Here is a 24924-nt window from a genome sequence, read left to right as displayed (position 1 = left end):
AAGAATTGGCATCGAAATTTTACGTGCGGTATGTAATTTTCTCACTTTCCGGTGTCATAGAAACGTGAAATTTGGCACGAGCATTGATTATGTCATAAGTAGGAAAAGCTAATGGGTCCCAACTTGATTATTCAATTCTATGCGCAAAAGAATTAGCGTCCAAATTTTATGTGCGGAATGTAATTTTCTCACTTTCCGGTGTCATAGAAACAGGAAAATTGGCACGAGCATTGATTATGTCATAAATAGGAAAAGTTAATAGGTCCCAACTCCATTATTCAATTCTAGCGCAAAAGAATTGGCGTCGAAATTTTACGTGCGGAATGTAATTTTTTCACTTTCCGGTGTCATAGAAACAGGAAATTTGGCACGAGCATTGATTATGTCATAAATAGTAAAAGCTAATGGCTCCCAACTCCATTATTCAATTCTATGCGCAAAAGAATTAGTGTCCAAATTTTACGTGCGGAATCTAATTTTCTCACTTTCCGGTGTCATAGAAACGGAAAATTTGGCACGAGCATTGATTATGTCATAAATAGGAAAAGCTAATGGGTCCCAACTCGATTATTCAATTCTATGCACAAAAGAATTAGCATCCAAATTTTACGTGCGGAATGTAATTTTCACACTTTCCGGTGTCATAGAAACGGGAAATTTGGCACGAGCATTGATTATGTCATAAATAGGAAAAGCTAATGGGTCCCAACTCCATTATTCAATTCTATGCGCAAAACAATTAGCGTCCAAATTTTACGTGCGGAATGTAATTTTCTCACTTTCCGGTGTCATAGAAACGGGAAATTTGGCACAAGCATTGATTATGTCATAAATAGGGAAAGCTAATGGGTCCCAACTCCATTATTCAATTCTATGTGCAAAAGAATTAGTGTCCAAATTTTACGTACGTAATCTAAATCTCTCACTTCCCAATGTCATAGAAACATGAAATTTGGCACAAAGCTAATGGGTCCCAACTCCATTATTCAATTCTATGCGCAAAACAATTAGCGTCCAAATTTTACGTGCGGAACGTAATTTTCTCACTTTCCGGTGTCATAGAAACGGGAAATTTGGCACAAGCATTGATTATGTCATAAATAGGGAAAGCTAATGGGTCCCAACTCCATTATTCAATTCTATGCGCAAAACAATTAGCGTCCAAATTTTACGTGCGGAATGTAATTTTCTCACTTTCCGGTGTCATAGAAACGGGAAATTTGGCACAAGCATTGATTGTGTCATAAATATGAAAAGTTAATGGGTCCCAACTCGATTATTCAATTCTAAGCGCAAAAGAATTAGTGTCCAAATTTTATGTACGTAATCTAATTCTCTCACTGTCTGATGTCATTTTTTATGAAGGAAACGTTGCATGGTTACCTCCCCGTGATGTTTCCTGGGTAACGCAGAGAACTATGCAAAATGGTCAACATATGTTTTTCCTCAGTATCTCTAAAGTAACCACGACTTCATAAGATTTTCCGTGTGAACACCAGATAAACACCAGTACCAAATTAACTCGGGCGAAGCCGGGTATATCAGCTAGTCTCTATATAGAGGAATATTTTCCTAACATACAATGCAATACCTCCTCCTCTTTTTTAGGTCTGTTTTTTATAAATAAGTTATATCCTTCAAGCCTTGTATTCCAATCATGTGTATCATTCCACCACATTTCTGTGATGTCTATGACATTGTCAGAACCGGCAACTCTCGGGGCCGCCGTGCCCGCACCACCGGTCCGGCCACCCGGGGTACAGGAGCACGGCGCAGAGGTACCCCGGTTCTTGTGATCTCCCCGGGCCGCTGTAAGACTGGTCGCCGCCGGGTTGCTAGGGAGCCAGCTGGTGCTTCTAGTCGCCTGACTACCAGGCTGGCTTCCCTGGTAACTGTCTGTGCAGTGAGACTGGGGGCGTGCCCCCAGCACCGCCCTGATTAGCCCTGCTGCTGTCAGGCTCCCCGCCCCAATCAGCTTCTGGGGCGGGAGCGCTGACAGCATTTAAATAGGTGTGTTTTCCTCTCAGGCCTTGCCAGTGTTAGTTTGGTCTTCCAGCTGCACCCGCGTATTCTTTGACTCCTGTTTGTGACCCCGGCTTTCCTGACCTCTGCTTTTGGACCTTGACTACGTTTTTGCCTGACCCCCCTGTACTGCGTACCCTCCTGTTGCCGACCCGGATTGTCTGACCATTCTACCGTTGTTTGTCTTCAGTGTCTGTTTGTCTTCCCGTGTCCCGCTTCCCTAGTGAGGGTAGGGACCGCCGCCCAGTTGTCGCCCTGGGGGTTAGCCCAGGGGGGCAAGTAGGCAGGGACAGGGGTTGCGGGATATCTCAGGGACCCCCATATCCCGGACACTGTCCTGACAGTAACACTGGCCGAAGGTAGGTCAGACTCGTGCATCCGCCCGGCTACTTTGAATCCCTCGATGGAGGCCGTGGCTGCGTTAGCGAACCAGGTCCAGGTCCTTACTAACCTGGTCCAGGACCTAACCGCCCGCACGCAGCTACAGGAACAAGTGGCGGCTGCAGGTCCCATGCAGCCCCCTTCCGCTCCCGGGACTATGTCAGAACCCCGAGCCACGCTGCCGGACTGCTTCTCTGGAGAGAGAGGTCAGTTCTTTGCATTTAGAGAGAGCTGCAAGCTCTACTTTGATCTCCGACCCCACTCCTCTGGTACTGAATACCAGAAAGTGGGAATTGTAATTACCCGCCTGAGGGGGGACCCCCAAAATTGGGCTTTCTCGCTACCAGCAGGCTCTCCAGCCCGACTATCCCTTGACGTTTTTTTTTCCGCCCTGGGTCAAATTTATGACGAACCCGACCGGGCGGGCTACGCAGTCTCCAAACTTCTGGCCCTGCGCCAGGGTTGTAAAATGGCGGAGGACTACTGTTCCCAATTCCGTCAACATTGTACGGAATCCGGGTGGAACGATGCCGCCCTAAAAGACTTATTTTTGACCGGTCTGTCTGAGGGTCTCAAGGACCTACTTGTGGCCCACCCAGAGCCTAGAACCCTGGAGCAAGCCATGACGCTTGCTATTCGGGCCGACCGACGTTTGAGGGGCCGACACGCCGCTCGGACCACTCCACTCCCCACGCCCACTTCTTCTACTGACCCGACTTTTCCACCTCCCACCACCGAGGCCATGGAGCTGGGAGCCATGAACCCCAAGCAGCGACGGGAAAATCGCCTGAAGAAGAACCTCTGCTTCTACTGTGGGGAGCCGGGTCACCGCATTGCAACCTGCGCCAAGAAGCCATGGCAGGGAAAACGTCCGCTCCTAGGCAGTTGTCCGGAGGACTGTCTAGGAGCCAAGGTACTCCCTGTGTTGTCCAAAATGTTATTGCCTTGCACCCTAGAATTCCATGCTTTCCACCGTACTGGGCAAGCCTTCGTTGATTCTGGGGCTGCTGCTAATTTCGTTAACTTTAATTTCGTTGCTCAACTGTCCGGGGTTCTGTTACGTTTAGAGACTCCGATTCTTGTTTCAGGAGTGGACTCCACTCCACTGCAAGCAGGGGTAGTTAATCTGGTTACCCCTGAAGTAAGGTTTACGATAGGAGCCTTACACGTGGAAACCTGCACCTTTCTAGTGATGAGAGATTTGTCTGTGGACGTCGTCCTAGGCCTCCCCTGGCTCCGGGAGCACAACCCGGTAGTAAATTGGGACACGTTGGAACTGGTAAAGTGGGGTCCCCGCTGTGCCAACCACCTTTGTGCGGTGAAGGTGGGAATCTCCACCTGCGAGGGGACCCCCCTACCAGATTACCTCTCCGAGTTTTCTGACGTGTTCTCCAAACAATTATCTGAAGCTCTGCCCCCTCATAGGGAATGGGACTGTAAAATAGACTTGATTCCTGGGGCCAAACTTCCTAAGGGCCGCATTTATAACGTTACGGTTCCTGAGAGAGAATCCATGAGGGACTATATCCAGGACAGCCTGGCCAAGGGGCACATCCGGCCCTCAGAATCCCCGGTGGGTGCCGGGTTTTTCTTCGTGGAGAAGAAGGATGGGGGCCTCCGGCCCTGTATTGACTATAGAGAGCTAAACAAAATCACAGTACGAAACCAGTATGCCCTTCCACTCATTCCTGACCTCCTCAACCAGGTCGCTGGTGCCCGATGGTTTTCTAAACTTGATCTCAGGGGAGCATACAACCTCATCCGCATTCGGGAGGGGGATGAGTGGAAAACCGCCTTCAATACGCCCCTCGGGCATTTTGAATACCTAGTTATGCCTTTTGGATTGTGTAACGCCCCCGCCATTTTTCAGGGGTACATGAACTCAGTGTTTCAGGATATCATGGGGGTGTTCGTGGTTGTATATCTAGACGACATTTTGATTTTTTCCTCCGACTTGCCAAGTCACCATACTCACGTTCAGACTGTACTAGCTCGACTCAGACATAACAAGCTGTTTGCTAAACTCGAGAAATGTGTGTTCGGGGTACAAAAGATATCATTTTTGGGGTATATCATCACGCCATGCGACTTCCAGATGGATCCTGAAAAGGTGAAAGCCATCACGGAGTGGGCCCAGCCAGGGTCGTTGAAAGCCCTTCAACGCTTCCTCGGCTTCGCCAACTACTATCGCAAATTCATCAAAGACTTCTCCGTGGTGGCTAAACCTCTAACGGACCTCACCAGAAAGGGGGCAGATGTGAGGACCTGGTCTTCTGAGGCTCTGAGGGCCTTCGATACCTTAAAGGCGGCGTTCTCTTCTGCACCTGTCCTAGTACAACCAGATCTGTCCAGCCCTTTTTTGGTGGAAGTAGATGCCTCTGAGTTTGGTGTGGGAGCGGTACTGTCCCAAGGTCCCTCCACTCTCACCAACCTTAGACCGTGTGCCTATTTTTCTAGGAAGTTTTCTTCCACCGAACGGAACTATGATATAGGCAACCGGGAATTGCTGGCGATTAAGTGGGCTTTCGAAGAGTGGAGGCATTTTTTGGAAGGAGCCCATCACCAGATCACGGTACTCACAGACCATAAAAACCTCACCTATCTAGATTCCGCTAAGAGGTTAAATGCTCGGCAAGCCCGCTGGGCCTTGTTCTTCTCTCGGTTCAATTTTGTGGTTACCTATAGACCCGGTTCTAAGAATGTCAAGGCTGATGCCCTGTCTAGGAGCTTTGGTTCTCCGGAACCTGCCGAGCCGGAGCCTGAGAGCATTCTCTCCCCTGGGGTGGTCCTCGCTGCTGTCTCCTCCGACCTTTCACCTCTCATTCACGCCGCTCAACAATCTGCTCCTGAAGCCCTTCCGGAAGGCAAATTATTTGTCCCATCGTCACTGAGATTGAAAGTGTTAGAGGAGACACACGCTTCTGTCCTAGCTGGACACCCCGGCATCAGGGGTACGCTGGAGTTAGTATCCAGACTCTATTGGTGGCCGCACATGGCCAAGGAGGTACGGGTATTTGTGTCCGCGTGCCCGGTTTGCGCAAGGGGGAAGAATCTCAGGAGACGTCCTGAGGGTCCTCTTCTTCCCTTGCCCATTCCGTCCAGGCCATGGTCCCATTTGTCCATGGATTTTATTACTGATCTGCCATCCTCGCTGGGGAATACGGTCATCTGGGTAATAGTAGACCGTTTCTCTAAAATGTCACATTTTGTTCCGCTTTGCAAGTTGCCTAACGCCAAACTTCTGTCTGAAATGTTCATCAAGGAGATTGTTCGGTTACATGGGATCCCCGAGGACATTGTGTCAGATAGAGGGGTTCAGTTCGTCGCTCGCTTCTGGCGAGCCTTCTGTAAAAATCTAAACGTAAATTTGTCCTTCTCCTCCGCTTTCCATCCCGAGAGTAACGGACAAACGGAACGAATGAACCAAGAACTTATCCAGTATCTGCGACTGTTTGTCTCTGATAACCAGTATCAGTGGGCCAACTACTTACCTCTCGCCGAATTTGCTATCAACAACCATGTTAACTCGTCGACCCAATTGTCACCTTTTTTTTGTAACTATGGGTTTCATCCCCGGTTCTCGCTTTCCACTCCTGTGGTCTCGAACAATCCGGCCGCCGACATATCCTCTGAGGAACTGTGCACAGTTTGGGCCCAGGTTCGTAAGAACCTTCAGGGTTCCCAAGAGAAACTGCGTAAATACGCAAATAAAAGATGTACCATCTCTGCACCTTTTGTAGTCGGGGAGCAAGTTTTGTTGTCCTCCAAGAATCTGAGACTCAAGGTTCCCTCCCTGAAACTTGCTCCTCGGTTCATTGGCCCATTTACTGTTTCTCAGGTCATCAACCCGGTGTCATATAAGTTGGCACTTCCTGACCCCTGGAAGGTCCACAAGGTGTTTCACAAAAGCTTACTTAAGAAGTATGTGACTCCAGTTCTACCCACCCAGAACCCGCCTCCTCCTTCTCTGGTACAGGGGGAACTGGAGTATGAAGTAGAAAGGCTGGTGGATGCCCGACGGGTTAGAGGTGTGCTGCAGTACCTGGTCCACTGGAGAGGATTTGGCCCTGAGGATAGGACGTGGGTCCCTGCCAGGGACGTTCATGCACCACGCCTAGTCCAGGCATTCCACAGGGCTTTCCCGCTTAAGCCCGCACCTGGCCATGGGGGTCCGGTGTCCCCCCGTAGAAGGGGGGGTACTGTCAGAACCGGCAACTCTCGGGGCCGCCGTGCCCGCACCACCGGTCCGGCCACCCGGGGTACAGGAGCACGGCGCAGAGGTACCCCGGTTCTTGTGATCTCCCCGGGCCGCTGTAAGACTGGTCGCCGCCGGGTTGCTAGGGAGCCAGCTGGTGCTTCTAGTCGCCTGACTACCAGGCTGGCTTCCCTGGTAACTGTCTGTGCAGTGAGACTGGGGGCGTGCCCCCAGCACCGCCCTGATTAGCCCTGCTGCTGTCAGGCTCCCCGCCCCAATCAGCTTCTGGGGCGGGAGCGCTGACAGCATTTAAATAGGTGTGTTTTCCTCTCAGGCCTTGCCAGTGTTAGTTTGGTCTTCCAGCTGCACCCGCGTATTCTTTGACTCCTGTTTGTGACCCCGGCTTTCCTGACCTCTGCTTTTGGACCTTGACTACGTTTTTGCCTGACCCCCCTGTACTGCGTACCCTCCTGTTGCCGACCCGGATTGTCTGACCATTCTACCGTTGTTTGTCTTCAGTGTCTGTTTGTCTTCCCGTGTCCCGCTTCCCTAGTGAGGGTAGGGACCGCCGCCCAGTTGTCGCCCTGGGGGTTAGCCCAGGGGGGCAAGTAGGCAGGGACAGGGGTTGCGGGATATCTCAGGGACCCCCATATCCCGGACACTGTCCTGACAGACATCATATTTCTTTTTTTTTGTGATAGGGCTCCAATTCCTCCTGTTCCATCTTTTTATTTCATGGTCATTCACTGGGAGGATGGATAAGAAGACCACCTGTGCTCCTAGTTCCTTCACCTTCTTTCCGAGGTCTTCAAAGTCTCTGCTGATAGCTGCAAGGTCCTTTTTTGCAGTGTCATTTGTCCCTACGTGTATTAGTAGGAATGGGTGGTGTTCTGTAGGACTGAAGAGTCTTGACAACCTATCAGACACATCTTTGATTTGTGCACCTGGAAGACAGCACACCTCTTGTGAAGTGTCAGGTCTGCAGACAGCGGCCTATGTTCCTCTCAATAGGGAATCCCCCACAACCACCACTCTCCTTTTCTTCTTCATAACAGCGCTTCTTTTTCTCTTTTCAAGAGGACTTTGTATGTGTACTACACAGATCTTTATGAGTAGAGTAATTTCTTGCTGTACCTCTCTCTCCTCTACCCTGTTCTTTGTGGGTGTAAGGACTGTGGATGTGGAACTACTGTGTCAACCTACCGGGTAGGTAAAGGTCAGATCCAGCACGGCTGACAGCCAACCCCAGCGTGGGAGGTAAGATACCAGATGAACAGCCCCGTATATGGATGCAAACTAGGGGAGGTATCTTTCCCTGAACTTATAACCAGGAGAGGGAGACCCCTGCCTACAATCCCGATAAGGATGACCCCATGGTTTTCCTCTAGGTGCTGACTTACTCTGACAGGCCAAAACAGCTATGGGACAAAGATAGAACAACATCGGGGAATACAGAAGCAAAGGGGTCCAAGTGAACAAGGATAAACAGAGAAGCAGACAACAGGAATAACAGACAACAGAGTACATGAATGAAGAACACAGAGCACAAGCAGAACGCAAGGTAGCAAGGTAACTGCTGAAGCAGCGGCTGGAATTTAAGTGAAGATAACAAACTCTCAACAACACTGCAGCAAGGTCTGAAAGGCCCAGGGCAGCTATATAGGATGGTGATTAGAAAAGGAGCATCAGCTGAACAGGAAACTAAAAGCCATTAACCCTAGGAGAGCTGAAAGAGAGTGAATATAAGCTCAGGGAACAAAAAGAATGGGACGACACCCATATTTTTCAGACACCGAAGCAGAAGATTGTGTCTGAACAGTGCACCTAACAGTGGGTAGAGTCATTTCCTGCTGTACTTCTTTCTCTTTTTCTCTGTTCTTTGTGGGTAGAGTCATTTCTTGCTGTACCTCTTTCTCCTCTGCTCTGTTCGATGTGGGTAGAGTCATTTCTTGCTATACGTCTTTCTCCTTCTGCGCAAGAACCTGGTACTGGTTCCCGAGCAGTATGGGTGCTGGCTGACTCTTGTTCCTCCTGCTTCTTTGGGTCACATGTTGCCATTCCTCTGCTTCTGCAGGTACACTGGACATTTCTCTTCCTTCAACATTGTGAAGACTTTCTTCTACTTTTTTAAGGAAATCCTCACCTTCCTTAATGAGGAAAAAGACTTGGGTATACTAATAGATCACAGCTTGAATGTGAGTCAACAATGTGATGCAGCAGCCAAAAAGGCAAACACAATTCTGGGATGTATTAAGAGAAGAATAGAGTCTAGATCACGTGAGGTAATTATCCCCCTCTACTCTTCCTTAGTCAGACCTCATCTAGAATACGGTGTCCAGTTCTGGGCACCCCACTTTAAAAAAGACATAGACAAACTGGAGCAAGTTCAGAGAAGAGTTACCAAGATTGTAAGCGGTCTGCAAATCATGTCCTATGAGGAATGGTTAAAGGATCTGGGAATGTTTAGCTTACCAAAAAAAAAGGCTGAGAGGAGACTTAATAGCTGTCTACAAATATCTGAAGGGCTTTCACAGTGCAGATGGATCAATCCTATTCTCATTTGCACAAGGAAAAACTGGAAGCAATGGGATGAAACTGAAAGGGATGAGACACAAATTCAATATTAGAAAAAGCTTTCTGACAGTGAGGGTGATCAATAAGTGGACCAAGTTACCATGGGAGGTGGCAAGTTCTCCTTCAATGGGTGTGTTCAAACAAAGGCTGGACAAATATCTGTCTGGGATGATTTAGTGAATTCGGCACTGAGCAGGGGGTTGGACCAGATGACCCTGGAGGTTCCTTCCAACTCTAACATTCTATGATTATATGTTTCTATGCTTATGCATGTTGGTAACATAGTAACATAGTATGTCCATCTAGTTCAGCCTGTTTCAACCCCCTTGTTGATCCAGAATAAGGCAAATAAACCAATAGGCAGAAACCAATTAGCCCATTCGGGCGAAAAGATTCCTTCCTGACTCCATAATGGCAGTCAGAATAATCCCTGGATTAAGCTTTGATAGTTCCTACCTGAATGTAAGACCCGAATTAACAACCAGCTGGTCACCTAATGTCTATATCCTGTAATATCACGCTCTAGAAAGATATCTAGTCCTCTCTTAAACTTCTCTATGGATTTTGACATCACCACGTCCTTAGGCAGAGAGTTCCACAGTCTCACTGCTCTTAGAATGAAGAACCCCCTTGTGATGAAACCTGCTTTCTTCTAAACGTAGAGAATGCCCTCTTGTTACTGTCGCAGTCCTGGGTATAAACAGATCATGGGAGAGATCCTTGTATTGTCCCCTAATATATTTATACATAGTTATTTGATTGTCCCTTAGCCCTCTTTTTTCCAGGGTAAATAATCCCAGTTTTCTTTAGCCTCTCTGGGTATTCTAGTCCTCTCATTCTGTTTATTAGTTGCCCTTCTTTGAACCTCAAGCACTGCAACATCTTTCCTGAGCACCGGTGTCCAGATCTGTACACAGTATTTCCTGTGGGGCCTGACAAGTACCTTATATAGTGGAAGAATAATGTTCCCGTCCCTCCCTGGTATTGGTAAGTGTTTTGTTGTTTGTCTGTTGTTGGTAGTTTGCAAGCACGTCTGGTTTATCTGTGGTAGCATTTCAGTGCAGATTGCTGATATCTGTTTGTGTTGTCGTGTATGCACATCCTCTCTACCCTGTGTGAGCACAATCTTATGTTCATCCTAGGCGTGGGTGCATCTTACGCTCAGGGCGAATATAACAGTGACCCTTTTATATTAGTGTAAACTCCCACAATCCTTTTCGGGATCCCTGTATAAAAATGATTGAATTGCTTTTGGTCTACCTCTTATAGCCTCAGGGCAGACACACCCTACTGCAGCTTCACCAGCGCAAGTAATTGATATTATCACAAAAAACATAATGACACACTGCCTTTGGAGCAATTTCATCAGTTGTAACACATTATTCCCAGGTGAGAAAATTAAAAAGAAGGGAATAGGTAGAGCCTTTGGTGGCCAGCCTAATGAGAAAAACAAGGAAAAATGAGCATTCACACGCAGTCACACAGAGGTTTTGTGTAAGCAGGGAAACTCGTGCACCAAAGAAAAGATTACAAACAGAACACCAATGCAAAACAAGGGAAAAAAATTATTTACTTCTTCACACAGCAACTCTATAGTGACTATGTCTGTTCTACTTGAATAGCGCATCACCAATGTGGTGCCAATATTCAAAAAAGGGCCAAATAGTGAACCTGGAAACTACGGGCCAGTAAATCTTCTTTCTATTGTGTGTAAAATGTTTGCAGGGTTTCTAACAGATGCTATCTTGGAGTACCCCAAGGAAAGTAGCTGTATAACTCCATGTCAGCCTATGTTTATAAGGGGTTGCTCATGTCAAACCAATCTGATCAGCTTCTACAATGAGGTAAGTTCTAAATCGGACTGGGGAAAGTCATTGGATCTTGTGTATCTAGAGTTTTCCAAAGCTTTTGATACTGTGCTGCATAAAACGTGCGCTCCCTCTGTGAATTCAGACGGCTCTCGCGATGTTATCGCAGAGAGTCCAGGCTAGTTGCTATGGCAACAGGATGCCAGATACTGGCGTCCTGTATTGCCGGTGCCTCTGCTCGCTTTATAAGCGATAAGGCATTTCAGGAGAGATGTCCTGCAATGCCTTATCGTAGCGATCATCGGTGGAATGGTGTAAGATTGGTCCCTGCACTGAGCCAATGAGAGGCAGCAGTCACTCACCCATTCATAAATTCATGAATGGGTGTGTGAGTGAGAGCTGCCTCTGATTGGTCAGGCTGGGACCAATTAGAGGCAGCTCATTCAGCAGGCGGGGATTTTAAAGCCCCGGCTGCTGAATACTATAGAGAAGCAGTTCAGGAGAACTGCCGGCGGCCGCCGCTGAACTCCGGCTGCAGCGGAAAGGTGAGTATACATTTTTTTTTAATTTTTACACATTTCTGGATGAATTGCAGGGAAGGGCTTATATATTTAAGCCCTTCCCGACAATTCATCCTGCGCTCGCCGGCAGCCCATTGCTTTCAATGGAGCCGGCTGTATTTCCGGCTCCATTGAATTCAATGGGCAAACATCGTTCTTCTCTGCCACAGCTGTCTTCTATATGTTCTCAATGGGGTCGGCGCTACTGCCGCCGGCCCCATTGAGCGCATATAGAGAAGAGAACAGGAATCGCAGACCGCAGAAAGGTGCGATCTGCGATTTCTGTTCTATAATATATCGGATGAGCGCATAAAAAGCGCTCATGTGTCCGATACCATTGCAAAGCAATGGTTTTTAAAAATCGCCGGACGCATGCGCATGCGCAAATCGCGCGAAAAAACGCCCGTCTGACTAAGCCCTAAATGGGAAACCACTGGAAAACACTAAAATGGAAAATGACTTGGGGAATTTAGTTAAATGTAAATATAACTGGAGCAACCAGTGTCAGGCAGCTGCTGCCAAAGCAATTAGGGTTATAGGGTGCATCAAAAGAGGTCCATCAAAAGAGGTTGAGAAGATTGTTCTTCCTCTTTGCAAGTCACTGGTCCAGTGTACAGTTTTGGAAATTGGCACTTAAGAAGGACATATCAGAGCTTGAGTGGGTACAAAGGCGGAAAAAACTAAAGTAATAAATGAAATTCGCGGACTACCATACCCAGAGTGGTTAGCAAAATTGGAGTTATTTAGTTTACAAAAAAAGACGGCTGAGGGTCAACCTAATAACTGGACGCTAATTCTTTTGCGCATAGAATTGAATAATGGAGTTGGGACCCATTCGCTTTTCGTATTTATGACATAATCAATGCTCGTGCCAAATTTCCCGTTTCTATGACACCGGAAAGTGAGAAAATTACATTCCGCACGTAAAATTTGGACGCTAATTCTTTTGCGCATAGAATTGAATAATCGAGTTGGGACCCATTAGCTTTTCCTATTTATGACATAATCAATGCTCGTGCCAAATTTCCCGTTTCTATGACACCAGAAAGTGAGAAAATTAGATTCCGTACGTAAAATTTGGACGCTAATTCTTTTGCGCATATAATTGAATAATCGAGTTGGGACCCATTAGCTTTTCCTATTTATGACATAATCAATGCTCGTGCCAAATTTCCTGTTTCTATGACACCAGAAAGTGAAAAAATTACATTCCGCACGTAAAATTTGGACGCTAATTCTTTTGCGCATAGAATTGAATAATCGAGTTGGGACCCATTAGCTTTTCCTATTTATGACATAATCAATGCTCGTGCCAAATTTCCCATTTCTATGACACCGGAAAGTGAAAAAATGACATTCCGCACGTAAAATTTCAACGCCAATTCTTTTGCGCTAGAATTGAATAATGGAATTGGGACCTATTAACTTTTCCTATTTATGACATAATCAATGCTCGTGCCAAATTTCCCGTTTCTATGACACCGGAAAGTGAGAAAATTACATTCCGCACGTAAAATTTGGACGCTAATTCTTTTCCGCATAGAATTGAATAATGGAGTTGAGACCCATTAGTGTTTCCTATTTATGACATAATCAATGCTCATGCCAATTTTCCCGTTTCTATGACACCGGAAAGTGAGAACATTACATTCCGCACGTAAAATTTCGACGACAATTCTTTTGCGCTAGAATTGAATAATCGAGTTGGGACCTATTCGCTTTTCCTATTTATGACATAATCAATGCTCATGCCAAATTTCCCGTTTCTATGACACCGGCAAGTGAGAAAATTACATTCCGCACGTAAAATTTGAACGCTAATTCTTTTGCGCATAGAATTGAATAATCGAGTTGGGACCCATTAGCATTTCCTATTTATGACATAATCAATGCTCGTGCCAAATTTCCCGTTTCTATGACACCGGAATGTGAGAAAATTAGATTCCATACGTAAAATTTGGACGCTAATTCTTTTGCGCATAGAATTGAATAATGGAGTTGGGACCCATTAGCTTTTACTATTTATGACATAATCAATGCTTGTGCCAAATTTCCTGTTTCTATGACACTGGAAAGTGAAGAAATTACATTCCGCACGTAAAATTTCGACGCCAATTCTTTTGCGCTAGAATTGAATAATGGAGTTGGGACCTATTAACTTTTCCTATTTATGACATAATCAATGCTCGTGCCAAATTTCATGTTTCTATGACACCAGAAAGTGAGAACATTAGATTCCGTACGTACAATTTGGACGCTAATTCTTTTGCGCATAGAATTGAATAATCGAGTTGGGACCCATTAGCTTTTCCTACTTATGACATAACCAATGCTCGTGCCAAATTTCCCGTTTTGTATGACACCGGAAAGAGGGGAAATTGCATTCCGCACGTAAAATTTCGCCGCCAATTCTTTTGCGCTAGAATTGAATAATCGAGTTGGGACCCATTTGCTTTTCCTATTTATGACATAATAAATGCTCGTGCCAAATTTCACGTTTCTATGACACCGGAAAGTGAGAAAATTACATTCCGCACGTAAAATTTGGACGCTAATTCTTTTGCGCATAGAATTGAATAATCGAGTTGGGACCCATTAGCTTTTCCTTTTTATGACATAATCAATGCTCCTGCCAAATTTCACGTTTCTATGACATTGGGAAGTGAGAGATTTATATTATGTACGTAAAATTTTGACGCCAATTCTTTTGCGCATAGAATTGAACAATCGAGTTGGGACCCATTAACTTTTCCTATTCATGACATAATCAATGTTCGTGCCAAATTTCCTGTTTCTATGACATTGGGAAGTGAGTGATTTAGATTATGTACGTTAAATTTCGACGCCAATTCTTTTGCGCTAGAATTGAATAATCGAGTTGGGACCCAATTTCTTTTCCTATTTTGGAGATAATCTATGCTTGCGCCAAATTTCATGTTTCTACGACATCGGGAAGTTGGAGAACTTTTGGCGAGTCAGTCAGTCAGTCAGTCAGTCAGTGAGTGAGTGAGTCAATGAGTCAGTGAGGGCTTTCAGCTTTATATATATAGATAGGCCTCCTGCAGACGGCCTGGTTAGATCTCCCTGCGAGAATTCTCGCAGCCGGATACGAGCCGTGTCCCTGCAGTGACCACTGTGGCTCACCTCTTTCTGGCATCTCCCCGCTCTGCTAAGTGCAGGCTGCTGCCCAGCCAGCACATGCGCAGAGCGTCACCAGCGCGTCACCAGTGACATTTCTGTGTGGGCCTCTGCAAGGTTCGCACAGAAATAGGACGTGCCGCAATTTGTTTACTGGGTGGGTTTTCACGCAGGAGGCCATAGTTACTAGATAGCACTTGATCTCTGAGCTCTGTGATTGGTTGCTGCAGCCTGTAAACAGTACGACATAGGGGAGACCCGGAGTTGTCGTTATTTCTGTCATGGGGAGCCTTTTTTATTACTTTATATAGGACAATCCCTTCAATGCTGGGTTGTACTACCTTTTCTAATCCAAGCGCCACATTAACATATTAAAACACTCCCAAAGACAGCAAAAAAACATAGAAGTGGTGTTTATAATTGAGGCCTGTATGGCATATCAAGAGTACGTGTAAAAAATGTCTAATAGGAACATATTTCACTTTCAGAACTTTGACCTATTGGGGGAATGGGGGGCCATACCTCTACTAATCAGTACTCAGGAGAAGTGGGGTCTCATCTACCCATGTTGCCCTCTATATTGCAGATTATGGCCGCCTGCAGACGAGCGGAAATCCCGCCGCGGGATTTCCCGCGGGATTTCCGCCGCTGAAAGTCTGCATAGGAGTGCATTACAATACGCACTCCTATGCAGACGGCCGCGGTTTGGCCGCGCGAAATCTCGCGCGGCAAACAAACCGCGGCATGTTCTAATTTTGTGCGGAGCACGCACTCACCTGGCCGCCGGCTCCGGTCTGCGCATGCGCCGGCTGCGCGGCAGCCGGCACATCAAAGAGCCGGGGCCGCCAGGCGCGGGTGAGTACGCGCTCGCCCCTGCAGGCTCTGGGGTCGGATCGCGCGGCGAGATTTCTCGCTGCCGGATCCGACCCGCTCGTCTGCAGGCGGCCTATGGGTGTTGTGGCAACAGACTACCATTTCACAATTGTCATAAACTACAATGAAGTGCATGCATAGACTGTCACTTCCCTAACTCAAATTCACCTTTCTAAAATGCAAAATAGCGAGCAAAAGTTCTCTTTATCCTGATGCCATTCATCTTTGACATGGAAGCTACATGTGAGCAGTCACACAGACAAGCACTTTTGTGTCCAGATGGTCAGGGGCTGCATAAAATAGCATTGTAGACTGCAGATTGTGCATCCTTGCCTTAATAGAAGATGCAAATGTTGCTTTATTTCTAAATTGAAATTTCGGCATACAACTATACAATAAAACCTATCAGAAGGTGCCAGCAGGGTTGGTCAGTTTTGATACTCATGTATTGTTCCTCAAGTGATAATATGTCCTATTATTTCTTACAGCTGTTTTCTTCAGAAAGGTAAATGCTCTAATTTTTGTGCCGACCTTGATTTGCAGTGTTCTAACATTTCTGAGGGGAAATAAACTAGGATATAAAAAAATCACAGCCAGCAACCATATTTACCTATATACTGATTGAAAAATATAAAAGGGCAGGTAGAAACACCACTTCCCAGCACAATGCAGGGGCAGATTGCTATTCAGAGGAGCATTGCACAAGTGCAGGGTACTTATGAACAACCACTCACATACCTACCATATATTGAAAGAGGGCAGGCCTTAGTGGTATACTTGCTAATAGTGAAGGCATACAAAGGTGCCAGACCAACTGATACGTGCAGTGCACCATTCAGGCTTACATTCGATGACACATTCGATTCAGCCCGGCAGGTTGCCCTGCATCTCAAAGTGAGTCACACATTTGACTAATACCCCGGGCTTCCCCAGCATCTGAGGTCAGACTGCTTACTGCAAAATATAACATTAAATACAAGGTATTAGTTATTATTTTGGCTAAAATACATAAACTTTCAAGTCCACGTTGTTAGTGCAAATATAAATCTATTTGCTATACTGTATGCTTCTGGGGTCCAAATTCAGTTAGAGGATAGCCAAGCTCGAGAAATGACTTTCACCACAACACGTGAGCGTGATCAAAATTTATCTATTTATTGATTGACAGGTAGCAGTTTTTATAGAGGCACATGCTTCGATTACAATAATTCTAATTTATTATGATTCATTTATTACCATTGGTCGATAACACTTAAACACAAATATGAATATGCAAGATAAAGAATTTAACATCTAAAATGCCAAACAAACGCCGCCACAGTAGAATTATACATAATTAGCTTCTCAGAAGACAAAAGTACAGTAATGGTAAACAGTAAGTTGTTTAGAGAGAAATGGGAGAACCGGGTACTACAACCCAAGCCATTTAATCTAGGACTTTGGAATGTTCTAATCACCGAGATCCCTTTTTATTCTTCAATACATTTGAGCAAATCTTGTTGAAGGAAAAGTACAAAACATTGACACGGACTATATCATACAAAACGGAAGGAGAATACTATAAAATGGATAAGGGGAAAATTGAGTCAAATTCATTTCACTAACAATGTAAAGGGTCCTTGTATCTTACAAGTCCCAACACTAACACTAACAAGCATATCACTGCAAAGGGAAAACTCAAATAAGAATTCACTGCCTATGGCTATGTTTACCTATTTATTAATATAAAGATATACAAGGGCAGGTACAAACACTACTTCCAGGCACCACTTCTGCTGGGATGTGGGGCTTCTACCTGCAAGTGTATATCTCTGCATTAGTATACAGGTAAATATTGCAGATATTTATATGTTCATATAATGATTAAACATGATGAAAGGTGTATTTCTTATGGGACAGAAATAGCTATATAAGTGATTGTTATTACTGTTTACATAGTGCCAACTTATTCCACAATGTCTACAGTTCAAAAAAGAAGCAAGCATACAGAGGTTATGTTGTCCTTCCTGGAATCAATACAAAGGCAACTAGAAGAAATGACAAGAAAAATGAGAACTCAAACCTAATGACAACTCATCTAATGTCTGTGGGAACTACCAGGCATCTGCCATTGAAGAAAACAATGATCAGACAAGTTTCTATTAACCTATTCCAACCCATATTTTCAGTTATGCCCCTTCTACTGAAATCAGATTCATGTTCACCTGAGTTGAATCTCTATGTCAATAGAAATATCCACGTTAAAAAAGTTGATCATTGTACAACTTTTGAAACTCTCAAGTCCCTTTCAGACATTATGTTTACACTGCAGATTTTGGCACAGATTATAACACAGATCATACGCCAAAATCCACGCCACATCCGTGTCCTGTTCATCTGAATGAGAATCCAGATTTTTCTTCCATGGATTTGATATCCGCATTGCAGAAAAAAAGATGCAGATTCTGCACCGTATCCACGTTGAATTCTGCACACAGATTTGCCCATGGAAAAGGTCTAAATGTTGCATTTTACCGATGCTGGATTGGAGCAGCCGTCTAGTAGCCAAGTCGGTCACTGGAGAGTAATTAGAATAGCCGGGAGTCATTATCGGGAAGTCACAGTATGCGGTACAAATGGATGAGAAGGAAGCGTAGCCAATGGAAGCCAAAGGTCAGCAGCAGGAGGTATCGATATGCAGTAGAGGAAGAGGAGCTTGATCAAAGTGATGGAACACAATAATCACACATTGAGGGAGTGGCAAAACCAGGCTTTTATAGGAGATGGAATCAAGGCAAGAGGCGGGGTCAAGAACAGGAGGCAGGGGCTAGATAACTGGGATCAGAGAACAAGGCTGAGACATATGCAAGGAAAGCGTTCAGAAGCTGGATAGCTCAACAAAAAGGGTCAGTGCTTGAGGTTCCTGGTTCAAGTGCTGACACTAAATTTCCATTCAGAACCACGGCCTTCATTTAAATGATCACAAATCTGCTGTTCAGCTGCAGACTTTTGACAGGTTTAACCCCTTCCCGCCACAGGGCATAACTGTATGTCCTGGCAGGGAGGTACTTAGCGCAACAGGGCATGCAGTTACGCCCTGGGGATAGCGCAAGATCATAAGAGATCTTGCGCTATCCCACCGTCACTGATAGCCAGCCTCCCCCTGCAACAGCGGGGGTGCATCGGAGCAGCGACCCCTGCTGTTAACTCCTTCCCCGCCACGATCTATGTAGACGGCAGCATGAGAAGGGTTCACAGAGGGAGCTCGCTCCCTCTGTGATGTCATTGGTCTCTCGCAATATAAGCGGAGAGCTCGACGGGTTACCATGGCAACAGGGTGCCAGATACAGGTGTCCTGTATTGCCAGTGCCTGTGATCGCTGTTACAAGAGATAAGGCATTGCAAGACAGAAGTCCAGCAATGCCCTATCATAGCGATCAAAGCTGGTACAGTGCAAGTTCCCTACAGGAATATAAAATCATATCCATAACGACGTGTACAATAAGTTGAACATGCTTTTTATCCTGCACAGCAAAAAGAGTAAAAAAAAACCCTAAAAAATGAAGGCAAAATGCTAATGTTAAGCATTTTGCCTCCAAAAAACGCAATAAAAGTGATCAAAAAAGCTGTATGTACCCCAAAATGGTACCAAAAAAACCCTACAGCTCGTTTTCCAAAAACAAGCCCTCTCAGAGCTCCGACCATAGAAAAATAAAAAAATTATACTACTTTGAATGCAGCGATTTAGAAAAAAAAATTATTTCCAAAGAAAAGGGTTTTTATTGAGGAAAAGTGGAAAAACCTAAAAAAAATAAGAACTTTGGTATCATTGTAATCATACGACCCGCAGAAAAAATGTATTATCATTTATGCTGTATGATTAACGCTGTAAAAAAAATTTTTTTTTAAATCTATGGCAGAATTAATGCGTTTTCTCTCCCTGCCATCATAAAAAATGTATAAAAGTTTTACAATTTAGTCTATGTACCCAAAAAATCTACAGTTCACCACGCAAAAAACAAGCCCTTATACGTCCGTGTTGACGGAAAAATAAAAAAAGTTATGGCTTTTGAAAATGGGGGAGATAAAAATCCGCCAAAAATCGTTGCATCCTTAAGCCCAAAATAGGCCATGTCCTTAAGGGGTTAAAGACGGTATCGACATAGAAAAATCTGTAATGGATTCTGCTATGTGTGTCGTGGATTTCCTTTTGCGTCCACGGCCTACTCAAGTAGGAATGTTTGCACCCTTTCCTGATTGGTTACGAATTGATTATGCGCATAAGAAGATTTCACACTGACACAGGTTCAGCATGTATAAGCTTCCTCAATTCTGCTTTATTTGTGGGCACGCAGCCTCTTTTAAAGAGTTCAACATATCTGCCCATCTGGGCAGGTCAAAGATTACATAGATACAACGTATTGTTTAATTATTGGATAAGCATCTTGAAATTCTTCCATCCTCCGGTCATCTGTTATTGGCCATCATGTGGTAGCAGGGCAAGACGAGATGAGTGGGTTGTCTTGGACCCACGTGTGGTTCCTCCGATATGATTGGAGATTACAGCTTGAACTATTAATTGCATAAATTCCCCATTTTATTTGCATAAGTTTCCAGTAAAACTGCTTGGATTATTATTGCGGTAGCTAGAAGCGGTTATGGTTCAGACTGCGGTTATTTATGTCTGATGTACCCCTGCTAAAGTTACTAACTGCTAGCTTTGTTTACAGAGTTTAGGGAATGGAAAGTTTCAACATTTTTACATATAAGGAAGCGAATACATTGGATACATGAAAGAATATATATCTATATTTGTAGGAAAACAAACAACAATGGAAAAGTACTGTCATTTGGTATACAGAATGCTTAACATATAAAAACAGGTCCACTGTCCACTACAGAGGTCCACTGTCCAGAAAATATAGATATAGTGGATTTCCACTACATGTGAAGTTAGCCTTACAGTATGTTTGCACAGCAGAATTCACCATGGAAAAATTCCACGTTAATTCCGCCTCTAAAATTCACATTTTTTTGAAGATATTTTCTGTGTCCTCCTGATCTAGCTCCCCACCCTGACAATATTCCCTATGGCTTTCCATTTTTGCCCATCATGTACACTTCCTGCCCCATACCTCCTGTAGTACCCCCACCCCGTTTCTGATCCTGAAAACTGTATATCACTTGTCATCGTTGGATTACTGTGTTCCCTTTTGCTCCACCACCTGCCCCTGTACCTTCTGTATCAACCCCACCCCATTTGTTTCCAAATAATTCAATACCACATGTAACTTTTGTAATTTTCGTATTATTTGTGTTCCCCTTGTGACTCGAAAGCACTGCAGAATAAGTTGGCGCTATACAAATAAAGATATCTATTAGAGATGAGCGAGCGTACTGGTTAAGGCAAAATACTCGAGCGAGTATTGCCATTTTTGAGTACATGCCCGCTCGTGCCAAAAGATTTGGGGACCAGTGGGGGGTGGCGGGGGAGAGCGGGGAGGAACGGTGGCGAGATCTCTCCCCTCCGCTCCCCCATGCTCACTCCCACAACTCAACGCTCACCCCTGCCGACCCCCAAATCTTTTCTCACGAGCGGGCATGTACTCGAAAATGGCAATACTCGCTCGAGTATTTTGCCTTAACGAGTACGCTCGCTCATCTCTAATTTTTATTATTTATTATTATTATGTCAAAATTTCATATGCGTATTTTGCCCAACAAAAGGGTAAATTCTGCATGTGTCAGAGAAAACTGTAAAAAAAAATTGCAAATTTTAGAGGCAGAATTTACGTAGCATTTTTCCACTGTGCATTCAACCATGGAAACATACACTTAGGGCTTATGCCCACAGCCGTGACGGGCTCAGCATGACACGAAGGCGCGCATGTCACATGACGCGCCGGCGGTGGGCGGGGAAGAGTATTCACGCTCTACTTCCGCTGTGCTACAGCGGAAGTATAGCGTGATGGCTGGCTTCCATTGATTACAATGGAAGCCGGTCTCGCGTATTCCTGCAGCAAATAGGACATTTCACGCTGGGGAATTCCACAGCGTTAACATTAAGCTATTAGGTTCCATAGAACCTAATAGTTGCGGTGTAGCGCCGCGGATTTTCGACGCCTGCCAGGCGGCGGAAATCCAGCCGTGGGCATTAGCCCTTAGGGTTTTTAATCCACAATACAAGGAGTACAACGTGTAATAAAGTAGTTTTCCAAAACCTCATTTACAGATAGAAAGGCACTTTGCAGCTTTTCAAATGCTTTAACTGCAACTTTTACAAGAAGGGATATGACATTTATGGAGTCAGGAAGAATTTTTTTGCTCCATAGGAACAAATTGGCTCGCTAGAGGGTTTTTTTTGCCTTCCTCTGAACCAACAAGGGGGAGGTTAAAACAGGCTGAACTAGATAGACATTGTCTTAATTCACCCTAACATATTATATTACTATGTAATTATGGCAAGAATAGCAGATTTGAATGTAGCATCATTATACTTAGCTTCCGAAGAAGAAGAGGCAATGCTGATGAAAATGTCAGTCATTAAACTTGTGAAAATGGGAGATGGTATAACACCTCTGTAGCTCTATTGGAAATTAGCTTCCCTATAAGTCAATGTCTGACCTTTTAACAAGGCTTGCAGTGTGACTAGGGATTTAAATCAAAACACTGTCTTCTGCATAAGGAACACTCCCCTATCTGCAGGCAGCTGTTTCAGAGTTCTTATTAGCTGAGTGAGAGGTCTTTGATGCAGGTCTGGAAGGGTATTGTTTCTACTTCTGGAGACTGTCAAATTGGCTTAGGGAGACTTATAAGGCCATGCAGTGTTCCCCTGGGAAGCAAAGTATGCAAATGGCAGATGGTATAATGCCTCTGTTGTGCCACCTATTGGAATGTAGCTTCCTTATAAACAACTGACTTTTCAAAAGGTCTTGCAACATGACTAATGATATAAGTCAATAGGTGGTGCTACAGAATTATATAATATCTTCTTTTCATACCTGATTTCCCATGAAAGTATTGCATGGACTGCAAAACTTCTTATGCCAACTTGGCCAACTCCATAAAATAGAAATAGTACTCCTCTGTAGTGGCCCAGTACATACTCTCCTGACCCCCTCCATAAATTTCATACATGTCATGTCTTTTGTAGAGGCACTGTGCAAATTGTCTGGTCTCATGTTATGTGTGTTGCGTGGCTGCAACGTGTGATGGGTTAAGTGCAAAAGTGTGGGTGATGCATGCACTGTATCAATTTGTCAGTCACGTGGTATGAGGGAAATTATAAAAGTGAGTGTTTTGAGTGTGACTAGGGAGAGAGTCTTTTGCAATTCCATTGATTCTGGGTTCCTGGAGTTCCAGCCACATGGGGGTACCATCAACTCCTGTGTGGTGAAGAATGGAGGAGGAAGAGAGGTTCCCCGCGTGTGTATGCACTACGGATAAAGAAAAAGTGAGTTCCTATTTATGAGAGAGAGCGTGAGCAATTGAAGGCCTGGTGCAAAGGTACTCTCTGATTATTCTTCCTATGCAGCCGTCCTGAACTAGGGAATCACCGCGTAGAGGTACACCAATTGATTTGCACACCCAGCCGTCCAGAAGTCTGGTATCACCGGGTGGAGATACTCTCAAGTTTGTTTCTTTACCTGCACTGCCAAATCTTGTATAAATTGTGCTTTACGTCCAGGACTTGTTTTAGTAAAGTTTTGCCAGGCCCTCACCATTCCCAGGGACCTGAGGTACATTACTTCTATCTGTAGCTCCCTTTATTTACCACCTAGGGACATTCTGGTGGATAATAGAATGGTGGTGTCACCCGTGAAAACCCCTTTCCCTGTCTGTCAGCTTATTGGGCATTCCTCTCCTTAGGGTGGAATCCAATGCATCAGATCGTAGCATATATTGGCCAGGCCTTTCACACAGCCATAGGCATTTTTATGTGCGCCCACCGGCACCATAAAAACCGCGTGAACAGATGCACAAATCTAACGTTTATGGGCCCGGTGCATATACACCAAGGCAGTCATAGGAGTCAATGCAGCGGCTGACGTATTGCGGCCCGGAAGATAGTTCGAGGACTTTCTTTGCGGCCCAATGTAAAAGTGCCCAGGGCTATATTGGCTGGCTGGGCGCTTTTACACTGCAGGAATACAGCCATGTGATCTGATACATTGGAATCCAATGCATTAAATCGTAGCGTACATCGGGCGGCCATGAAAACGGTGGCCAATATACGCTCATGTGAAACTAATAGAGTATTGCATTCATGCTTTTAGGCAAGTGTATAGTAAATTCTCTGTGAATACTTATAGTACTGCGAAGCTACATTATTATGCCCATTAAGATTAAGAATAGAGATGAGCGAACGTGTTCGGCTCCGCCCCTTTTCACCCGAGCACCGAACTTTGCGAGCAATTCCGTGCTCGGGCGAAAAAAGTTCGGGGGTCGCCGTGGCAGCGCGGGGGGGTGCGGCGGGGAGTGGGGGGGAGAGGGAGAGAGAGAGGGCTCCCCCCTGTTCCCCGCTGCTGCCGCCCGCGCCGCCGCACCTCCCCCCGCCGCCCGGCGCCGGCCGAATACTTACGCGCGGACACTGAAGTCCTCGGATAAGCCGGTGTCTGGGTGCGTAAGTGTTCGTTAAGAACACGTTCGCTCATCTCTAATTAAGAACAATGTTATAAAATGTCCCCAAACCATTTTTTTTCCAAATCTTGTAATCAATGGATAAATAAATACATATAAATGAGTCTTATACCAGTTTGTAGAATAAATGAATGGTAATGCCATGGGAGTTCACGAAGACTCAGGAATAAAGTTGTTATAATTTGCAGATGGTTAACACCCAGTATGTAACTAAAACAAGTTATTTCTTGCTTTAATTAATACTAGTGTTTTGTATGCATAGGTTGATAATATACTTGGATTACTTATTATCATTTTATATAAATATGCTTTATATAAATCTCGCTTTAAACTATGTTTGAAGGTGTGGTATAGTAGGTCCTTGTACAATAGATTATTTTTAGGTGCCAGTAATATAGTGCACCCCCTGATAGGTTTAGTGCCTAGAACTTTGTATTCACTAGTTCAATTGCCACCAGTCCTAGGTGAAAAATTTAGTGTCCAGTGATACATTTCAAATTTTATTTATGCCTTAAAGGGAACCCTTCATGTTGAAAATGCAATATATTCTGCAGCCACCATGTTTTAAAGCTGGAATGTTGCGGCTTGCATTTTAGTGACATCCGTGGACCAGGCACTGTAATCTACATTCTGCGTATGATGTGTTCGGGACCACTGAACCAGAGTTTGGATCAGTATTTAGTCTATCATTACGACCAATTCACCTTAAAGTACACCGAGCATCAGTCATGTAAGTGGAGTGTGCCATATTTTT

At 44.9% G+C, this 24924-nt stretch overlaps 1 protein-coding gene across 2 annotated transcripts in view; it reads left to right on the top strand.

Annotated features, from left to right (window-relative positions):
• LOC136581880 (acylphosphatase-2-like) overlaps window positions 1–24924 on the top strand; it is an 84625-nt gene that overhangs the window by 38922 nt on the left and 20779 nt on the right. The window contains exon 3 of one of the 2 annotated variants that reach the window (XR_010787097.1): window positions 24767–24894. The exons of the other annotated variant lie outside the window; for it this stretch is intronic. The gene's annotated coding sequence lies outside the window, so the exon portion shown is untranslated. Of the gene's footprint in view, window positions 1–24766; window positions 24895–24924 lie in introns of those variants that run through there. 2 annotated transcript variants of the gene reach the window in all.

Source organism: Eleutherodactylus coqui, chromosome 11 (assembly GCF_035609145.1).
Source record: "Eleutherodactylus coqui strain aEleCoq1 chromosome 11, aEleCoq1.hap1, whole genome shotgun sequence".
NCBI classification, from domain to species: Eukaryota; Metazoa; Chordata; class Amphibia; order Anura; family Eleutherodactylidae; genus Eleutherodactylus; species Eleutherodactylus coqui.
The sequence above is the reverse complement of the archived record's forward strand: the minus strand, read 5'-3'. Positions and strand labels throughout refer to the sequence as shown.